Source organism: Ambystoma mexicanum, chromosome 11, assembly GCF_040938575.1.
Source record: "Ambystoma mexicanum isolate Mex_15411 chromosome 11, UKY_AmexF1_1, whole genome shotgun sequence".
Classification (NCBI taxonomy): Eukaryota; Metazoa; Chordata; class Amphibia; order Caudata; family Ambystomatidae; genus Ambystoma; species Ambystoma mexicanum.
The window spans coordinates 973,066,603-973,087,208 of NC_090934.1; positions in this window are offsets into that span (position 1 = coordinate 973,066,603).

Here is a 20,606-nt window from a genome sequence, read left to right on the forward strand (position 1 = left end):
GACTGTTGTCCTCCCGTTCCTTGCTTAGGGACGCGCTGGAGCGGGCTTGATTCTCTGCTGTTTCCCGACTGCTTACCCCAGTGCTGCCACATCCCATGAGCACTCTGTGGCCTGCGCCAGTCACAAGCGGCCGCCTCAGTGGATCTCGTCTCCCTGTTGTTTCGAGGCTTCTCGGGGGTGCACGAGTCCGGGCAACGTTCACTGGTTCCTACTTGCCAAAGTGACTTTGGATTTGGCCTACAAGTGGACGGCTGCTTCTTCTGTGGTTTCCCGCACTGTTTATTGAATTGTGCTGGGTTAATTTTCAGGCACCACCATTCCCGTGTTGGTGCCAATGATGATGAGGGCTTAGGCACCTATGTCGTCCGCAACCCCTGTTGTTTCCAACATTTATTTGATTAGGTCTTTCCAAGACCGGGTTCTCAAGATTCACTTGGTTTCGTCTCTCCGTGACCTGGCTCTCATAATTCACTTGATTAGGTCTCTCCACGACCTGATTCTCGGAACTCACCTGGTTAGGTCCATCCACAATCTGATTCTCAGTCTTTACTTGGTTAGGTCTCTCCATTACCCGGTTCTCATTAGGTGTCTCCATGACCTGGCTCTCAGAATTTACTTGGTTAGGTCTCTCATGACATGGTTCTTAACATTTACTTGGTTGGGACTATCCACAAAGTGATTCTCAACCCACTATTTATGTATTCCCTCTTCATTCTGGGTCTTTTTCAGGCAGCCAATATTCAGACCCTCCTGCCAGTGGTTCTTCTTCTAGGATATCTCTGGGAAGGAACCTGGTCCTAGGTTTCATGCTCTCACCAAAAACTTTGGTGGTTCATCCTCTGCCCTGGATTTGACAACCTTTCAACTGTGTTAGCTCAAGAAGCTATCTAAGATTTACCACATGCCCTTCATGATTGGTTGATTCTCTTTTGACTTTTCAAGGGCCTTGTTATGGTACAACCATAAGTTATATCACATTGGTCAGAATGTGATTGATTTAAATTAGATTCTCTGTTTGGGCCCAAGGGTTTAACTTGCGGGGGCCCGGCTGCCTGTGCTAATTTAGAATCACCATGGTTTGAGTTTGTGGCTCTGTGGGATTCTGTGCTGTCCTGCATTCTTCTTCCAAGTGGGGGAAGATTCCTATCTGCTGTCATGTGAACCACCTACACAGTGGATCTGTAAGTATGTTGTTTCTAGTGAGTGTCTGCAACCATCTGTTCTTCCACATTCAGTATTCCCTTAAGTGCCAGGCTTTTATGCAGGACTATGCAGTAAGGAATGCTGATGGGTGCAATGAGTGCTGCGATCGGCTTCTCATGACCCTAAAATTTTCCTATATTGCCCTGACTTTATATTTCCAGTGGCTTCAATGTTAAAGGTTTCCTCCAGTTCTAGTCTAGCCCTTAGAGCTCAATGAATACTGGGACTTGTAGCCCTTTCCCTAATTGTGCAGGATTGAGTTTTCCATGCAAAGTGGTAGTATAATGCTTCTCTGTGGTAAGGGCATGCCTGTGTGGTCCCACTCGCCGACAATCCTATATATATATCGGGTGTCAACCAGGTCAACCAAGTCCCCTTTTGCCTTCTCGCCAATCAAAAGTAGTAGTGAGTTTTAACGACTAACCACACAACAGAATATGTTTCACAAATCAAGCCTATATTTACTTACCAACTCCAGAGACTCCTTCAAGCAACAGTTATTCTGAACAGGCGTTTTCCTTCAGCCATTTCAGAGTATGATCCATTCCTAACTACAAACGCATGTCTGTGTTTACTGAATCAAGGTTTTATATTATTCTCCTTACGTAAGTAACATTTTTGTAGATTGGACTGATAATTTCTGTATGAAATTTCTTTTTGCACTATTACATAACATTACTTTCTATAGTTTGATTTGTCTTCCATCACCAAATGTTTTGGAAAACGCATATTGTATCTCCCTACTCAATATATCACTCGTTACTGCACATTAAAAATCGAATAATTTGTCATACTCAGCGTATCTTTTTAAAATACACTAGTACTGCAATATAATATCCTTGTTATTCATTTTATCACTTTGTTTTAATCAGTTCATCTACACATTTTAAACTACTGATAGTTTTTTTCTCATTATTTGTACTCCAATCTTCTACAGTTCCACAATTAATATAATTATCTCATTTGTATTACTTTACACACTATACGCTGTTAGAGAGTAGTGTGTCAATCAGCCTGTTGCCCTGCACTGTCCTCTGAGAATACTTTTCAGGTTGTTGAATTGTAGAGTTTCTAAATTTCTCCTTACCTCTAGTATGCTTCAATACATGGTGCATCCGTTTCAAAAGTATCAAACTGTGCAAACCACACTGTCTATTATTTGTTTGGAAACATCATATACTCATCCTATTAAGTCACAATGTACTTCCTATAAGAAGTGCTATGAGACCAAATCATTGTCCATGCAAACTGCTACAAAATGAGCGACATACTATGGGAAGCAGCTGACCCTTCACTTGACCAGGCCACACATCTTACCAAGAGTGTGGAACAGTCAATGTCCTGGAGCTCAGTCACTGTAAAGGAAAATCAGAAACTAAAGCGACTCCATCAGCGATCCCATTTACTCTGACCAAGGTTCCCCCGAGGAAGCCCTGCAGTGCCTCACGCTTAAGCCAGCAACAGACCGAAGCCCTCGTTGAGCACAAATGAATGTGCTACTGCTGCAGGAGCAGATCTCATTCCTCATTTGCACGGAATTTCCCGGCATGGGGCAATCGCTGTTCAGATGCAGAATGAATCAACACTTTTAATAAACTGTGAAACTGTCGGTGATCCCAGAATTGAGATTATCGGAAGGTTTCCAGCTGATTTCAGTTCCCAACTTGGTAACTTGGTTGCTTTATGCTACTGGATTATCTTCCAGCTCAATGATGATCCACGCCCAAGGTTATGATTAGTTTTCTTCTAGGCAAGAGTGAAACCTGCTCTTGGAGACCCCTCTAAACCCTCCAGAGCTCATACACTTGGAATGATATGCTAAGCTATTGTACTCAATCATCTTGCACCATAGGTCTGCTGCTACCTCTGGGACTCACGTCTCCACATAGTCTCATTGACCATTGCAGCAGCAGCTCAGTCATGTCCTCACTACATATGCTCAACAGTTGCTGAAGCCACCAGCATACATGGATCTAGCCCTCAGACCGTGCTTCCTTGTGTCAGTAGTTCTGCCTCACAGGCTTGGCCAGTCCCCCTCCCCCATGTCAGATTCACCTTAAGTTCTGCTGCAGGATTCCAAGGAGTACTTAGGTAAACCAATAAGGTATTGGTCCTTTCGGTGGACATGTCTGCCCACTTCATGTTCCTCCTCAAGGATCTGCTGGTGCTGCATTTCCAATGTAAGGAAAATTACGGATAGTTGTCACAATGTCTGCCAACAGAAGACACAGGATTACGGACTGATGAGAGGGTTCACCTCCTCTTGTTGTTAGTTTGTTCAAATGTCACTATATTAAATTAGGCCATGCAGGATCCAAATGGCCTACATTACAGCCATAAAGAATAAAAGCAGGGATCATGCATCCACAGTTCATACACATCACCCTCACCCCACCACGGATACTTATTACCACAGGCCTGCAGCAATGAAGGAGGTCAATTGAAAGGATGAGGCCTGTGCCCTCAGCTCAAGATAACAGTGTGTGTGGCAATAATGTAAAACACCTGAGGGGGTGGAAAGTAAGAGATTTCCTCTCATTGACCTGGTCCGCATTTAGCTTTGCGTACTTGAGTTGATCACCACAGCACAACCAGGTGAAAACGCCTATGACCATGGGGTTTATGCATGTCTTTGCCTGTGGAATACAGGTGTCCTTTGTTACACATAGTATGGGGCTGCCTTAGGGTCAGCAAAACCTGTGACTTGTCTCCCTGTTCAATTTTGCAGCCCAACATAAAGAGAAACGACTGGTGACATTATTTTGTATGTGTATACAATTGCTACAAACATATAATCACACTTACTTGGTGAAACCTGGTGGGGAATATGGTGACTGAGTGAGAGCAGGTTGGCAGAACTCTTCCTAGGATCCGGCTCATATTTGGGAGGTTTAATAAATTACCTAAATATCCAAGTGCTTAGGCAGTAATTGATAATTGCAAAGTGCTCTTTAATGAAAGATGTTATTTAAAAAAAAGAATAACATCAAGTTTGGCTCCTATTTAGCCTACTGACTACAAGTGGATTTCACTCTATAAAAGAATATTTAATTATTACAACTGAGGATATACTTTGTTCAACTGAGCAGTTTTTAAAAACCAATACAGTAAAAAAGAATGGATAAACTTCTATATTATCACCTTTTTGTTTGTATATTGAGATAATCAGAACATGTTATCATTGAATTACTTTGATGACCATGGGCCCTCACTAAGAGTTTGCCTGTCCGGAAACAAGGGTGTCAGTAAGTTCCCCGGCACCCTTGTTTCCAGATCGGCAAACTCTAAGTCTGCTTGCCATGGCCGCTCTGACCAACACGTCTGACCCTGCTGGGCGCATTGGCCATGGTAAGCAGACCTATCACAGAAGCACCAGCACTGTTAGCATCAATGCTGCTGCTTCCATGTCCCCACTCCCACAGATTCCCACAGGACTCTATGGGAATGGGGACTTACAATTTACCGGCGCCTGACTTCCCGGGCCGCTGGACTCATAATGAGCCAGTGGTACAGGGAAGTCAGGCACTGGTAAATTATTACGGGTCCGGCGGCAACCCGCTGGTTACCACCGGACCTGTAATAAGGCCCCATGTCTTATAAATGCTGAAGCGCATTTTGGGATTCCTGTCCTTTTCAAGGCTTAAATATTATAACAAAATGTTTCACAATGTATATTTTGACAACAGAAGATCCACTATCTGTTTTTTCTTGCAGAAAATGTTCAAGCAGTATTTAGGATTTCAAATGTATTGAAATAATTTTGATAGACTTAGAAACCTCTCGCCTATTTGTTTGGTTTATGCAATCGTCTATTTAATAAGCGATATTTACTGTTCATGTTCCATGATTCGGAGTAATGCAGAAGATGGAACATTTTAAGCAAGCTCTTCGACTAACTGATCATTGCAAAGTGCTATGCGATGTCAGATTTGATGAAAAACCTTAACATCATGTTTGGAGGAAATGTCGAATTGAAACCACACAGATGTACAATTGGCATCTGTGTGGGTTCAATTCGCCATTCGTCAAGATATTTGAGTAGTGTTTGTCAGCAGAGCGAGAGTTAAGAGTAGCGACATGGAGCAGGTTGTCACAATTGAAAGACTTCCGTGGTGGGGTACAGGCCTGAGGTACACCCAGCGGAAGTGGTAGAGGGGCCAGAGTGTGGACAGGGGTGGTAGTAGAAGGCGGCATAGTAGCCAGAGAGGCGGCGGAAAAAGGAGACGGTGGAGGAGCTGGAAAGGTGCTAGTAGGGGTAGCAGGAGAAGGAAGGAAGTTGATAAGATGTGGTAGACTTTTACCAAAAATGGGGAGAGTGGGATGAGGACCCTGTACCAAGATGGTGCCATTCAGATAGATGTTAATGATGGTTTTGGAGGAGTGGAAGGATGATAAGATATCCTCCCACCGAGCGGAACCATTAATGGGAGAGGAGAAGAAAGGAGAGAGAACCGAGACCATATGAGGGGTCCGTAGGTCTGGTGAGGGAACAACAAAGAGGATGTTGGTGCGAGTATGTCTGGAGGAAGCAATGATGTAGGTTTCAGCGATAGGGATGCCCAGGTTTGAGACCAGTATGTCCTTCTTGAACTTCTTCCTTCCTGACTTAGTGAGAGGGATAGGATAGGAGATAGAAAAGAAGTTAGAGAAGATGGGAGAGATTGAGAGCACCATAGAGGGTGCAAGAGGAGGGAAGGGAGAGTGAGGGAGGAGGAGGCACAGCCACAGTTGAGCACCACAGGATGCAACACAGGGGGGTTACACAGAAGGAGAAACACTGGGGCAGTAGGGCAACGCACTACAGGGAACCACAGGGAAAGGCCTAGTTTCACACAGACATCAATGCAAAAACACACCCAGAATCGGCTGTCCTAAATAGAGGGAAAAGGCCTAGTTTCACACAGACAGCAATGCAAGAACACACCCAGAATCGATTTTTCTAAAAAGAGGGGATATTGACTAGTTTCACACAGACAGCAATGCAAGAACACACCCAGATGTGATTGTCCTAAATAGAGGGAAAATGTCTAGTTTCACACAGACAGCAATGCAAGAACACACCCAGATGTGATTGTCCTAAATAGAGGGAAAAGGCCTAGTTTCACACAGACGGCAATGCAAAAACACAGCCAGATTCGAATTTCCTAAAAAATAGGAAAAAGGCCTAGTTTCACACAGACAGAAATGTAACACAATTCGACTGTACTAGCAAGATGTGACTAATGGCCAAGTAAAATGATGCCTCTCCGTGCGTCTCTGGCCAGCAGCACAATAAAGATTGCCCACGCTAATAGCTCAGGAAAGTCTTCATTCTATTAAAGACAAGGAGGCGAGCATTATGCTTTATCTTTCTTTAATTCTGCCAACTCAGCATTTAAAAGGTCAACTTTAAACTTTAACTTTTCTGATTTAGTTTTCTTATACATGCTTAGGAAACAAATGTAAAAGTTACAAGTTTTTTTTTTTTTTCAAACCAAATCAACCAAGTCTCTGTAAACTACTACTCCCATGATCCCGAGGTCCTTTGTAGTCCTGACCTCCTCTTCCCTACCAATCCGGGCATAGGTCATGGTATAAACTCTCTCCCTCTTCAGGTCCCTTCCTCTTTCTTTGCCTTTAGAGACTATTCCATAACACTTGAACTGTCCAACTCGCATCCTCAGAACTGTCCTGCTCCGAGGCTGGCGCCTCCAAACGGTCCAACGGGGACAACTTTATAGTATGAGAGCCGCTCGTTGACCCACGAGCTCATGAAGTCTTCTGGTCGTCTCCTACGAGAGTTGAGAATATTCATATGAGGGTGGGAATGCATTCAAATGTTACACATATTATCATCTTGAAACATTCGGATGTAAATTTTATCATCAATTTTAAACATTCCTCTCGTCAATCTGGGTGGGATATAATGCTCGCCTCCTTGTCTTTAATAGAATGAAGACTTTCCTGAGCTATTAGCGTGGGCAATCCTTATTCTATGACAAGACAGGAGGCTCGCATTATGCTTGTTCAAAGCTTGTTATCACTCTATTCGGAAAATCAGATACTTGCTTGAAATAGAAAGTCTTAAAGGTAGATTCGGAAGACCAATCGGCAAACTTCATAATATCTTGCAATGACACTCCTGATGTGAATGCCCTAGAATCCATCGCCCCTCTCGCTGAATGCGTACCAAATAAGGATAAATCTATTCCTGCCCAGTGCATTACTTCTCTCAACCACCTTGCAATGGTCGCTGTGGCTACCGCATGATGGGGCTTTCTACACGCTATGAGCAATTGTGTTACGCCACGCGCTCTAATCTGTGCGGTTACTGCTTCGTAATCTTTGATGCATTGCGCTACACATCATTTTTTATTCCCTGTAAAATACGGATAGGAAATTACTCTGGAGTCAATCTTCGTCCTTTAACTATAGTAAAAGCTACTCCTTCTGGGTAAAATATCTTTCTATCAATCTCCAATGCTTTAACATCTGACACTCTCCGGCCAGCGACCAGGCACATCAGCATGGCTAATTTGCCTGACAATTGTGACCGGGACAAGGCGTCATTCTCAGGCCATCTCAGAAATAACTGAAATACGTCTCTAACGTCCCAAAGAACCGCATATTTGGGTTCTGGTGGTCTTCGTAATTTCATGCCTTTGAGGAGGCGCAGTACTGCTGGATGTTCTCCTGCTGGCCTACTCTCCACCTTGTCATGACCCGCTGAAATTGCTGATCTTTACACCCCTATAGTTCTATAGGCGCAATTATCATGAAACTTAGAAGCTAAGAAATTTAGGATGTGCACTAAAGGGGCTGAAATGAGATCCAAACCGTGCTGGGAACACCATCGTGCCCAAGCTGTGTTATAGCTCTTAATGGTGGAATGTGCCCAGGAATCTCAGATACAGTCTGCAGTGAGTTCCGAAATTCCTGGCAAGTTCCATCGTTCCATGAAACCCTGCATGCCATGAGCTGTAAAGAGCCCACCTCTATCAGTGGGTGGGTCCGACTGGTCGGATCGAGCAGCAGGTGCCGCCTGCACAGAACTATCCTCGGAAAATCCGTAGAAAGTTCCATCGCTACTGGAAACTAGGCTTGAGTCCTCCAGCAAGGCAACACTATCACCAGCTCTGCTTTGTCTCTACAGACTTTGGCTAGAGCTCTCGTGATCATCACGAATGAGGGAAAGGCGTAATGCACTGCTCCGCTCCATGGCTGCTGGAAGGCGTCTGTACCCGCTGCACCCGGGTCTATCCTCCAGCTGTAGTACCGTGGAGTCTGCAAATTCAGCCTGGAGGCAAATAGGTCTATTTCTAGGGGTCCCCATATCTCTTGTAGGCGACTGAAAATGGGGGGTGTGGTCTCCAATCGCTGGAGTCTACAAGATATCGAGAATTCCAGTCTGCTATACTGTTCTGACTCCCTGGAAGATATTCCGCTGTTACTGCAACGTTGTGCTGCAGGCAATAATGCCAGAAATCCTTCGCTAACTCCGCTAGCATTTTGGATCTTGTTCCCTCTAGCTTGTTGATGCAACGGACTGCTGAGATGTTGTCCATCTTGAGCAGTACGCAACATCTGACTCTGTCCTTCATAAATGCTTGAACTGCGAATGAGCCTGCTAGGCGCTTGAGACAATTTATGTGGAGATTCAATTCCTCCTCCGACCATTTTCCCTCTGTCTGAACTTGTGCGCACCTGGCTCCCCAGCCTGCTCTGCTCGCATCAGACTCTATTGTCAACTCTGGCACGTCTCCGAAAATCGCCCTTCCGTTCCAGGCTTCCATATTCTCCAGCCACCATTGCAATTCTGCTATGGCCTCCTGATCTAGATCCACTATCTGATGGTACTTCAAGCCTCCGTGGAGGTGCTTTATCTTCAATCTCTGCAAAGCTCAATAATGCAGAGGACCTGGGAAAATAGCTTGAATGGATGCTGCAAGCAGCCCCACTACTCTGGCCAGATTTCGGAGAGAAATAGATTGCTTCGCTATCACTACTCTGAGCTCCTTCTTTATCGCCCTCACTTTCCGGCTCGGGAGCTCTAAGATCGCCCTTGCTGTACCAACCGTGAAGCCTAAAAACTCCAGCTTTGGACTGGCGCCAATTGCGATTTCTCTAAATTCACTAAGAACCCTAGAGAGGATAGGAAATTGAAAATCCATCGTATGTCTCTCGTGAGAGTCTCCTTGTTGCATCCCATCACTAGGATATTGTCCAAGTAGATGATCATCCATACCCCTCTTTCTCTGATAGCAGCGGCTACCGGCCTCGTTACTTTTGTGAAGGCCCATGGAGCTGATGCTAGTCCGAATGGAAGACATGTGAAGCGCCAGACCTCTTCTCCCCATCGGAATCTCAGATATTTCCGAAAGGCTGTTGCTATCGGAATCGTCAGATACGCGTCCTTGAGGTCCAGGCGCGCTAACCAATCCCCTGAACGCAATAGATCTCGAAGGAGGTGAATGCCCTCCATCTTGAAGTGATTGTACTCTAACCAGCTGTTCAGATCTTTCAGGTTTATGACGCAACGGATCTTGTCCCCCCTGCGCACTGAAAACGTGTTGCTGAGAATTTCTTGCTCTCCTATGCGCTCTATCGCTTACTTGTTCGCCAAACTTGTCAGTTCGCTGTGCAAACCGCTAGCTCTTCCTGCGCCATATGAATGGGAAAGGATTCCCTGTCTTGCACGGGGGTATCTGTGAAGTCTAGATGTAGCCCCGCTACTACTTGTAAGACCCAAGCATTGCTTGATAAAGCTTGCCATTGCTTTAGAAAGAGGAGAGTCCTCCCCCCAATAGGAATATTTAGTGTACTCACCGCCTGCAGCACCGGGTTGACGGAAGGAGCCTCTTCCTCTGTGCCCTCTTGGATGTCTTCCTCTTGCCGGGAAGAAGGTGTCTTGCTGACGCCCCTCCCAATATTGGGCGCGTGGGCCTTGAGGCCTTCTCTGATAGTTGAAACGACCAGATGAGCGACCTCTAAAACGTCCGGGCCCGGCAAAAACACGCCCCGGGAAGATTTTCCTTATGGAGCTCTGCGCTCGTTCGAGGGCCGTGTATGTACCCACAAACTGGGACATTTCCTTTGCGAAGGCTTCTCCAAAGAGAAGGCCTTTAGTGCCTTCACTGGCTTCGTATGTGGCCAGGTCGCTAAGTTTCTTATCGATTTGCAAGAGAACTCCTCTTCTCCTTTCCGAAGATAGCGCACAGTTGGCATTGCCTAGAAGGCATACCGCTCTCTGTGCCCAGTTGCCTACCACTTGGACATCCACCGGAGAACCCGTGTCCTTTGCTTTCTCTACCAAATCCATAATTTTTGCAAGCGGTCCTGCCAGATCCAGGAGCTTGTCTTGGCAACCTTTCCAAGCACGATCCACGCCTTTCCTAACGTTCTGAGCGGATTTTGTAACAAAGGGGACCATTTTTGGGTCTAAATCAGGTGTCTCCGCTAATCTTCCTGGCAGCTCCCATCTCAGGCACTCCGATCGCATACAGGATCGGACCTCTCTGTCCAGCGGTTTTCTGATGTGCTGGGACATATACAACGCCACTCTGGGCGAGGGCACCCATTCGGATTACTTAGGGTGCCTAATAGCCTCCGGGTCGAACATGTCGATGACATTGTCTTCATCTTCGTGGGCACTTAGTGCTACGGGTTCAACCATTTCTTCTTCCTCGCCACCTTCATCATCGGGGGCATACCCTTCTTTGTAATTCCTTGAATTGTCCACCCCTAGGGCAGGGGGTCTATCATGGCCCTCAGCCATTTTAGCTAGGAAAGCTTCCTTTAATCTGGCGACAGGGTCGCTCTGACTGTGAGGAACAGTGTTGTCCCTTTCATCCACGCCTGCGGGGGTCAAACACTCTAGGCTCTCTCAGGCTTTTTTACACCCCTTCTTGTCAACCCTTTTACGAGGGTGTCCAGCTGACGTTCCCTCCCCAGGACTATCCGCCCATCTTTTCCTGGCTGCTAACTGCTCTCGTTGCTCAGCCATGCTTGCTTCAAGCATCTCCAACCTTTTCGCCAAAGGTTGTACCCTTTGGGAGACTGCTTGTATGAGGGAATCACCCAGTACCTTCTTAAAACTCAGAGACAAATCGTCTTCTTGCCATGCTTGGTCCTCTTCACATTCCTGCTCACTCCATTCGGGTGTGGTGGAATGAGAGTCTCCTGGGTGAGATGAATGAGCCATAGCACTCTGTTAGCAGAGCTAACTGCTTGGGAGTCAGCTTATAATGAGGCTCTTAATCAGAGTTTGTTTTAGTACACTCTGAGGTTTCTCTAGCTGCGTGCTCGTGTGGATCCTGAGATGTCCACTATCAAATGATTGTTTATTTTTATTTTTTTTAAGGCAAAACCTACTGAAATGTGAACAGCACCACTCGCTAATCCGTTTTGCAGTATTGCGCTGTGAAAACGAACGTGAGGGAGCCGCTGGGAATGCCGGGAAGATCCGGAGGAAGATCGCTGCTGGGTCTTAAAACCCTCCAATGCTGCGGCTCGAGCCGGCTGCTAACTACGCGCCTATGGCGTCCGCGCCTATCGGGTCCTAGTGCCCTGTTCGTTCGGCGACGCGGCCGTGTTCCACATGGAGAGCGGGGTGGCTGCCTGCGACAAGCGGCTTTGCTCGCGGCTCCACCCCGCCTCTCCTCCCGAATGTCGAGCAATCATCCGAAGCTCGGAAGAGAACGCGTGCTCTGACTGAAAATTACGCGCGCATCAAAGTACTGGTAAAAACACAACCCTTGTATTATATAAATCAGGATGTTATCATATACAATGGCATCACTAGTATAATGCTCTAAACATTAGCGAAACTGTACAACTAGCTAAGAATAGTATCGAGGAAAACACTTATCTTAGTGAGTCAGCAAAAAGAAAGAGGAAGGGACCTGAAGGGGGAGAGAGTTTATACCATGACCTATGCCCGGATTGGTAGGGAAGAGGAGGTCAGGACTACAAAGGACCTCGGGATCATGGGAGTAGTAGTTCACAGAGACTTGGTTGATTTGGTTCGAAAAAAAAAAAAAATGTAACTTTTACATTTGTTTCCTAAGCATGTATAAGAAAACTAAATCAGAAAAGTTAAAGTTTAAAGTTGACCTTTTAAATGCTGAGTTGGCAGAATTAAAGAAAGCTAAAGCATAATGCGAGCCTCCTGTCTTGTCATATAATGAGTACCGCTGAGCCGAGCACACAATCACACAGAGAGGCAGATACAGTCACGGGCCAATGCCCAATCAGGTTGAGGGGTGGGCAGAGGGAGGGAGCAGGAGGAGGGACGCAGGGGAGGGAAAAGAAGTCAACCGGAAGAAGCTGCAAGGTGGCAAGTGGCAACAAATAATATAAACACACAATTTCCCAATCCCCCAAGGCAAACTCAGTGCAGCTTCAAGTATTACAAATCCTTTGTTCAAAGGAGCAAAGCGCTCGATGCCTCACTGTGTGTCTCTGGCCAGCAGAACAATGATAGGTTCGAATCTCTACACCAGTGTTCTACCTTTTTTATTTTACATTTTCTTTCTACCAAAATACATTTAACCACTTAAGCAGCTTGCAGACTTTGATTTTGTTGTATATTAGTGTCATCTTTAATGAATATAGAAACATTGCCTGAATCCTCTTATATGTTGAGTTGTGGAGCTGTCAGGGACTTCTAACGTAAATTGCCTAAAAGACTAAAATTAAGGCAGAAGGTATAAAATAAGGGCCATTATTGGGAAGTGATGAAGGGAGCAGCAATGGGGGGTAAGGTTCACATCTCTCTTCCAATCAGTAGTAGAAGTGAGTGGGAATGGTCGGGAGCGGAGTTCCAGTTCTTTTATTTTTTACTGTTAAAAGTTCCACTACTTTTTCCAACCATGTTCACCATTCCAGGACTGATCTTTGTGAAATGAAAGCACACTTCTCCACTTTCCCACTCAATAGCAGATACAGATAAACTGAAATCTGTTTCAACTCAATTGGCTGTCAGCCAGCATGGCAGAAACCCTTGAAACATGTGTTGCATGTTGCTCTCCTTCTTACGCTCTCCTCCAACGGGGGTCATAGTGGCACTACTTTTTTTGGTACACTTTTACAGCTGCTGCCAATGCTTAGCTGTTTTTTTTATGAGGTCGGGCCCTCTAATGTGCATGTTCTTTCTTTGTTATGTGCTGTCTCAAGCCGGGGTGGACTTGCAGTGATATCTTACTCACATGCTAATGGTGATACATTCCAGCACTTGTTCTATGCCCCAATAATCCTCATGCCTTTAAATCAGCCTCTGTGAGTTTACCATCATTTACAGCCCTACAGCCACGTTTTTAATCACCAGAAGAGTGTAATTTCTCACTTTGCATCAAGTGTATGGATATACTTATGAGTAAGGCCAAGAGCCATGAGTAAAATAGTTCTGCTAAATTGACCAGAACATTTGTGACTTTAGGATTCCCCTGTTTCTCTAGCCTAAAATCAAAATCTTCCAGTATTATGAGGTTATTTACATCAATGACTTACCAAGAGACTAGATCAGCAAAGCATTGAACAAAAACCCTGTCTGATTTAGGTGGCCAATAGATTAGCATCTAGTGTTCCAGATTCACTGATCGACTGACTTTCTGACTGTCTCACCTGCTTACTTGATTACTGATTGACTATAATAATCGTTGATTGCATTAGGGTTAACAAATAAACTTGTGCATAGCACACAAATACGCATACACTGCAAAACAATTGAAGCATACATTTATACAACTTAAATAGAATCAATAGAATTTAAAACAGTAATACTTAGAGAAATGTCATTAGAATTCAGTACCCGATCCCATAGATAATCTTGTGACAACAGTGCATCATAATTCATAAATCTGGGGAACATTTTTTTTCTTAATGGGATTACAATGTCACATACCACCACCAAATGTTTTGGGGTTTCTACCTCAGAATGGCAGAACCTGCACATCTGGGAACCCCCGATCCCGCACCAGACACTTCATTAGTTAAGAACAAATTTAACCTGCACCTCAAAAATCTTGCTCTAAAAACACAGGAGTGGTGCTCACATAAAAAAACTGTAATACATTCGAAGGTCTAATATCGTACGCTGAGCAATAATACAGATGGCATTCTAGGGACCTGGGTCTGCCGTCAATTCAGCCTAGTTCAAGCAATTTTTGTTTAACCTTAAATGGAGCAAAGATAAGTTCCTTCACTGAACAGCCCGTACCATCCAAAATATTCTTACATTTATTTACCCAACTCATCAACACCTTACAATTTTTCAGGTTCCAATTGACCTTGAAGATTATCAAGTAGTGATTGAGTTGCAGGCGATAGTAATTTTGCATATAACTGTAATAGTTGCAATTTATACAGGCTTAAATAGAGATCAGTCCTATTTCATGTTGAATCAGGCTTAACGGAACCCCCTGCGGAAGTGCCAAAGTCCTTCTCCACATAGTGGCTTCAATCTTGACCCAATCTAAATTGCACCCATGGGTTTGAGCCCCATACATTAATTGTGGCAGAATTATCTGATGGCAGCAGTACAGAAGGGGAAGAATCAAAACTCTCCCAAATCGATTATGGAAAAGTCATAATTGTGATGAAGCAACCCTAGCCTGCGATTGCACACTTTGCATTACATCCTGCTTATTCTGAACATCCTGAACCATCACCCCCAGATATTTGTATAGAGCAACTGTCTCAACCTTTACATTGTCCAATTTAAAACGAAACGAAGAGCCCTTGGTTCGAGATTGTTTACTGGGTTTCATTACCATCACCTTTGTCTTTTGGACACTAGTAATCAAATCCAGCTACATTAGGAACTGGTGAACTGCATCCAAACCCTGTTGTAAACCAATCGCAGTAAGATCCCAAATAATGAGATCATCTGCGTAGGCCATGTACTGTAGATGGAATAGTCTCGCAGGGATTAGGTGGAACATTATTAAAAGCTAAACCAATATCATGACTATAAAAATTAAATAAAAATGGTGCTAAAACACATCCTTGTCGCAACTCACGACTGGTCTCAATCCACCTACTAAAATGACCGTGCTGAACCGTAATACAATTAATATATTAAGTAGATGACAGCGGCATTTCTGTTCTTGCATCTTACACCACAATTTGCTTCTGTTGACACAGTCAAGCGTCTGGGAAAGATTCAGGAAAGCAATATATACAGCTTTCCCCTGTGGCCGAACTTAGGCCGCAAGATGTTGTAGTAAAAGACAGTTTTGGGACGTTCTGACCCGCTTCCTGAATCTAGCCTGATATACATCGAGCACTTTTTCCTGGATAGCCAATATTTCCAATTCTCTAAGTGGCATCTTAGAAAACATTTTGCTACTAGCGTCCAACAAACAGATTGGACGGTCATTTCCAGGGTCTAATCTGCTCCCTTTTTTGAATATTAATATGATATTAACCCCAGTACAGTACTTATTACATTGACAAATAACAGAACCCCGGCCCATAGTGTCCGATTTATACAACTTGATAAACCGTCGGGACCTGTGGCTTTTGGACGGTTTGCAAACTCTAATGCACTGAAAAATGTCCTCCAATGTCAAATTAAGAAACCATGAACGGGGACTATCGGGGAATAGCACCGAATTCATTGACCCCCCATCATAAAGATTCATGAAATTATTCACCCAAACTAATTCTTCGATTGGCTTGGATTGCAAAACTGCTTGAGTACCTAGAGACTGTATTAAGATCCAAAAACTGCTGGGTTCTTTACTAGTAACCACTCTCAACATTGTTTCTGAGTCTCTTTGAACCATCAGACCCTTATGGCATCTTATCCACTTTTTAAATGCTTGTTTTAATTTACGTGTCTTATCAGCATAATCGGAAGAAGGAAACTTTCTGAGAATCCTCAAGTTCTGACAGAGGTCTTTCTTTTTTGTTTGGCACTAGTTTATCAAGCACATATTCATGTCTCCTTCTGAAAGATGGAGAAGATGGAACTAATCCCCCCAAAAACTAGTTAACAGACACTGACCACATAAATAAAATGTGGGGGGTCCGTTAGATCAGGGCCATTTGATTGCATCAGCGAAACCACTTGCCTATTAAAACGAATACTGTCCCTTGGTCCACAAATTACAGCAGAGTCTCTTTCGTGCACTTCCAATGTTGCCACACTAGATGTTTTATCAGGGTAGCCTACTGTTATTCGAAATTCAAGTGAAAGTGAAAGAAGACTGTGATGACTTACATCCCGTGCTTAACCGATAAACAAGAACAATACCGAAAAATCTCTTGTGAAACAGAAATGTAATCCAGCTTTCATTTTTGTTGGATATTTTCCTGTGTAATTTTGGATGGACAGGCACACACAGCCAGTAAGAATTTTGTAACTCCCATGTATCAAATTCAGCCCAAATTAAATCGCCACACTTCCTCCGCACCGACACCCCATTATTGCAAGCAGTCATCGTATACAATGCGATAGTGTTCCCCATTATTGTAGTAGCTCACTGGTCAGTTGACCAGTGAGCTACTAAGTCAAATAAAAGTTGATAAGACCTCTCTAACATATTCTTCCCAGAGTTAAAATATACATGCTCTTATCCAACCCGTCCAATCCAGTTTCACAACTAAAATATCTGTTGAACAGGAATCCAATTGAGACATTTTGAGCCCAACATTATTTTTAACTGCACGCAGAAGGCCTCCAAACGCTCTACCTTGCAAGGCTTCCCCACACACATATATAGAAACCATCAATTTCTGGCACAGTCTCCAACCAAGTTTCTTGAAAACAGATGATTTCATAATTATCACCATGCAAGTTATTAAGCGAGCTAAACCGGAGATGTGGATGGCCCCTGGTATTGAAACAAGCCAATTTGAGTGGTCGAGTTCACTTTTTTAACACACTCATTGATTTTACAGGATGTAAGGAATTTACCATGCAGGGCCAATCCACACTCTTCACTTTAACACAGTCTTCCATATTAGAAAACCCATATTGTGCACAGTATGCACTGCATCAGCATCCCAAGACTCATTCCTAAAGGGGACCTTTCGGATGCATCCACACATTTCTCACATCTACTAATGGGCAACACTCCCTCCTCCCTCACAGTTTGCCCTATATGTGCAAACACATTGTATCCCAAGGAAATACGCATATGTGCTTCTTCCAATACAGCAGTTCTAACCATGTTAGAGGAATGGTACAACCTAATTAAGTTCACCGAATGATCCTTAACAAATTCAACTTGTACAATATCCGATGACTGAATCAACCTAAGCCTTCGGACCTCATTAAACAATGACACGACATGTTGATGATTAAGAGGCAACCACACCATGTCCTTAAATATCAGTTCAATATACACAATATGGGAATTAGAAGGCCCTGTCAAGGGCACAGGGCTTTACTTAATTGTGTGGTTGACTGAAGGCCTTAACACATCCTCGGGCTGCAACCCAACTCTATGACCCAAATCTTTGCTACATAAACTGCCCCTATCAGACCTCTCAGTGAGGCCCCTCAACAAATCATCAAGTTACTTGGAAATTAATGGAAGCAAATCTTCAAACGTCTAGCTTCCAGAGATTCAAATGGCACACATTTAGACTGGGCCTCCCTCCTAAATTAATATTTAATACTCACACTACCCTTGGGACCATCTTCATCAATACACCCCAAAAAGTCAGTGCTGCGATCCTGGTCGTGAGCATTTCCAACAAAAACCCGTGGCAAAACTGTCTGAGGAACTGCCTCCGTCAATTCTGACTTACTGGCCAGGACACTTGCATAATCGGGCATTAACGCAGATCGCACAGATGTAGGTCCGAGTTATTTGACCAAAAGGCTGCATGGCCTCCTCATCTTCCTCATTTTCCGAGTAAATTGTTAGAATACTCAAATCCAATACATCTGTAATAGAGACATTTAGTACAGAAACAGGTTTAAAAAAATTAGTAATAGCATTTTAACCAGCTGCTAAGTGTCCCCCCTTTTATTTCTGATTACGTGAGCCAATATTAATATCTGACCCACTAACCAATGTGATTGTGGCCTTGGGAATTGTGGTCTGCTTTGTCTCACAATCAACATTTTCCACAACTGGAACAAACGCACTAGTCTCCACAGCCGTCGGCGAGACACTCCCTGTTTCAGTATGGAGCCTAAGATCACCTAATCCGTTTTTTAAACATTGAAGGAACTTTCTCGCGCCCTTATTCTTGGTTTTAGGAATATTTTTGATGTTTTTAGATTTTGTGTTCATCGGAGCAGTACCCTGGACAGATTTCCCCTGCAAGTGCCTGATCTCAGCCAATGCAACACTGAATGTCTTAGTATCCACTATAATAACCTTATCCGGTTCTCAGGTATAACCTGGACATCTTCAGTAGCACCCATTAATAAAGGCATTTTGGTTCGTAATATGGAGGCATGGCTGACATTTACAACATTTATGGTATTGTTGGGAAGAACAGGGTGTGGTGTGAACCTGTGCCACACTGGCGCTAGGTCGGTTGTGAATTTACACTCAGTAATCTTTCCTTTGTTTGAAAAAATTGGCAGAAATGTCTAGTTATTTTATAGCATGGTGATTTTAATTGTACAGTTAAGCCAACATGTGTTTCGACCTGACAAGGGTCTTTTTCAAGGCTGTGGTTAGTATACATAGTGTGCAGCATTATGAATGATGTGTTGATAACAATCATTTTAGTGTGAACCAAAGCAATTGATTTGCGATGGCACCAATGTTCAGTGTCAAGTTGAGTGGTTTGGTGATGTGTGAGGAGTCGTATACCATTGTGTTTAAAATGGCAATTTTAATTAGGAGTATAACATGCATAATGATTGTATTGCACCAATATATGTTATGACCCTTGCATTTGACGTGGTGTACAGAAAGGACAAGTCAAACATTCACAAACGTTTTACATGTTTTTGTTTGTTTTATGTTCTAATTATGTGCAAGGTTTGTCAAAGCATAATTAATTCATAGCAATGACCGGGTGCACCAAGGAGAAAAGTAAAAGGCAGGGAGGGAAGAGAAAGCTTGTTTAGAAACTGAAGTTATGTGAATCGGGCCATGTGAAGACATAGAGGTTGTGTCATGTGTCTTCCTGTCTTACTGCCATTAAAAACTGGATGTCTTCTCGCTTTCTTTCTCTTAACACTGATAAAACTGAAGTACTTGTCTTCCCCTCCAACTCCATTCCCCCTCTCACTCCTCCCCCTTTCATTCATTTTCCTCCTTCCAATATTCCTTTCTCCGCCCACGCTCGCAACGTAGGCATTCACTTTGACTCCTCTCTCATGTTTTCCCATCATATCTCTCTCACCTCTCATGCCTGTCACTACCACCTCTTCAATATTCGCAAAGTCCGCCCCTCTCTTACTTTCCATGCTATTAAACTTTTAAAGGGCGATTCATGGAATGAATGTGCGCTGAAAAAATCGGCGCACGAGTGTGAAAACGTGCGATTCGCAGTGCTACTTGAAAAATCGCAGTGCAAGTGCGAATATCACAGGGAAACCAGCGCACATCTATTCATGGAAGTCCGTGCGCGAGCAAAATGTGGGATGTGCGCAGAAAAAGTGCGCGGCGCACGCCGGCGCACAGGTCATCTAACGGCGTGCGCTAAGCCCACAGCGAAAGCGCACATAGCGCAGCACACATAACAAAAGTAGGCGGAACACGGGGTGTGACACGCGGAATGGGGAACAACTTGTGAAAATGTGGGTGTCACGGGGAAGTACAGGAGGCAAGTGCGCAGAACGCCCACACGCTCACCTACAACACGTATTCATGGAATCGAATATGGCAAACCAGCGCACGGGCAAAGACGCGCACAGGCCCATACACGTCCGCCACACGAAAGCAGGCGGTAGCGTCCCTGCGCATGAAAAAAATGTGCGCCAAAATGTGCGCTAACAAAAAGCACGTATACACAGCTCTGATGAATGTCCCATACTGTGGCCTTCTAGGACAAATGACGTGCAAAGGGGTACGCGACAAACACGGACACCCGCTGTGTGAATAATAGCGTGTGCATGTATTTAGGGGGTGCCCGGGAAGTTTTACACGCGATTGGGCCTGGGGGAGTGGGGTATGTGTATTTCAGGGATGCGCAGGTGTTTCCACACGCGATCGGGCCTGGGGGAGCAGGGTACATGTATTTCAGGGGTGCGCAGGTGTTTCCACACGCGATCGGGCCTGAGGGAGCGGGGTACATGTATTTCAGGGGTGAGCAGGTGTTTTCACACGCGATCATGCCTGGGGGAGCAGGGTACGTGTATTTCAGGGGTGCGCAGGTGTTTTCACACGCGATCGGGCCTGGGGGAGTGGGGTACGTGTATTTCAGGGGCTTGCGGGTGGTTTTACATGCGATTGTGCCTGGGGGAGCGGGGTACATGTATTTCAGGGGTGCGCGGGAAGTTTTACACG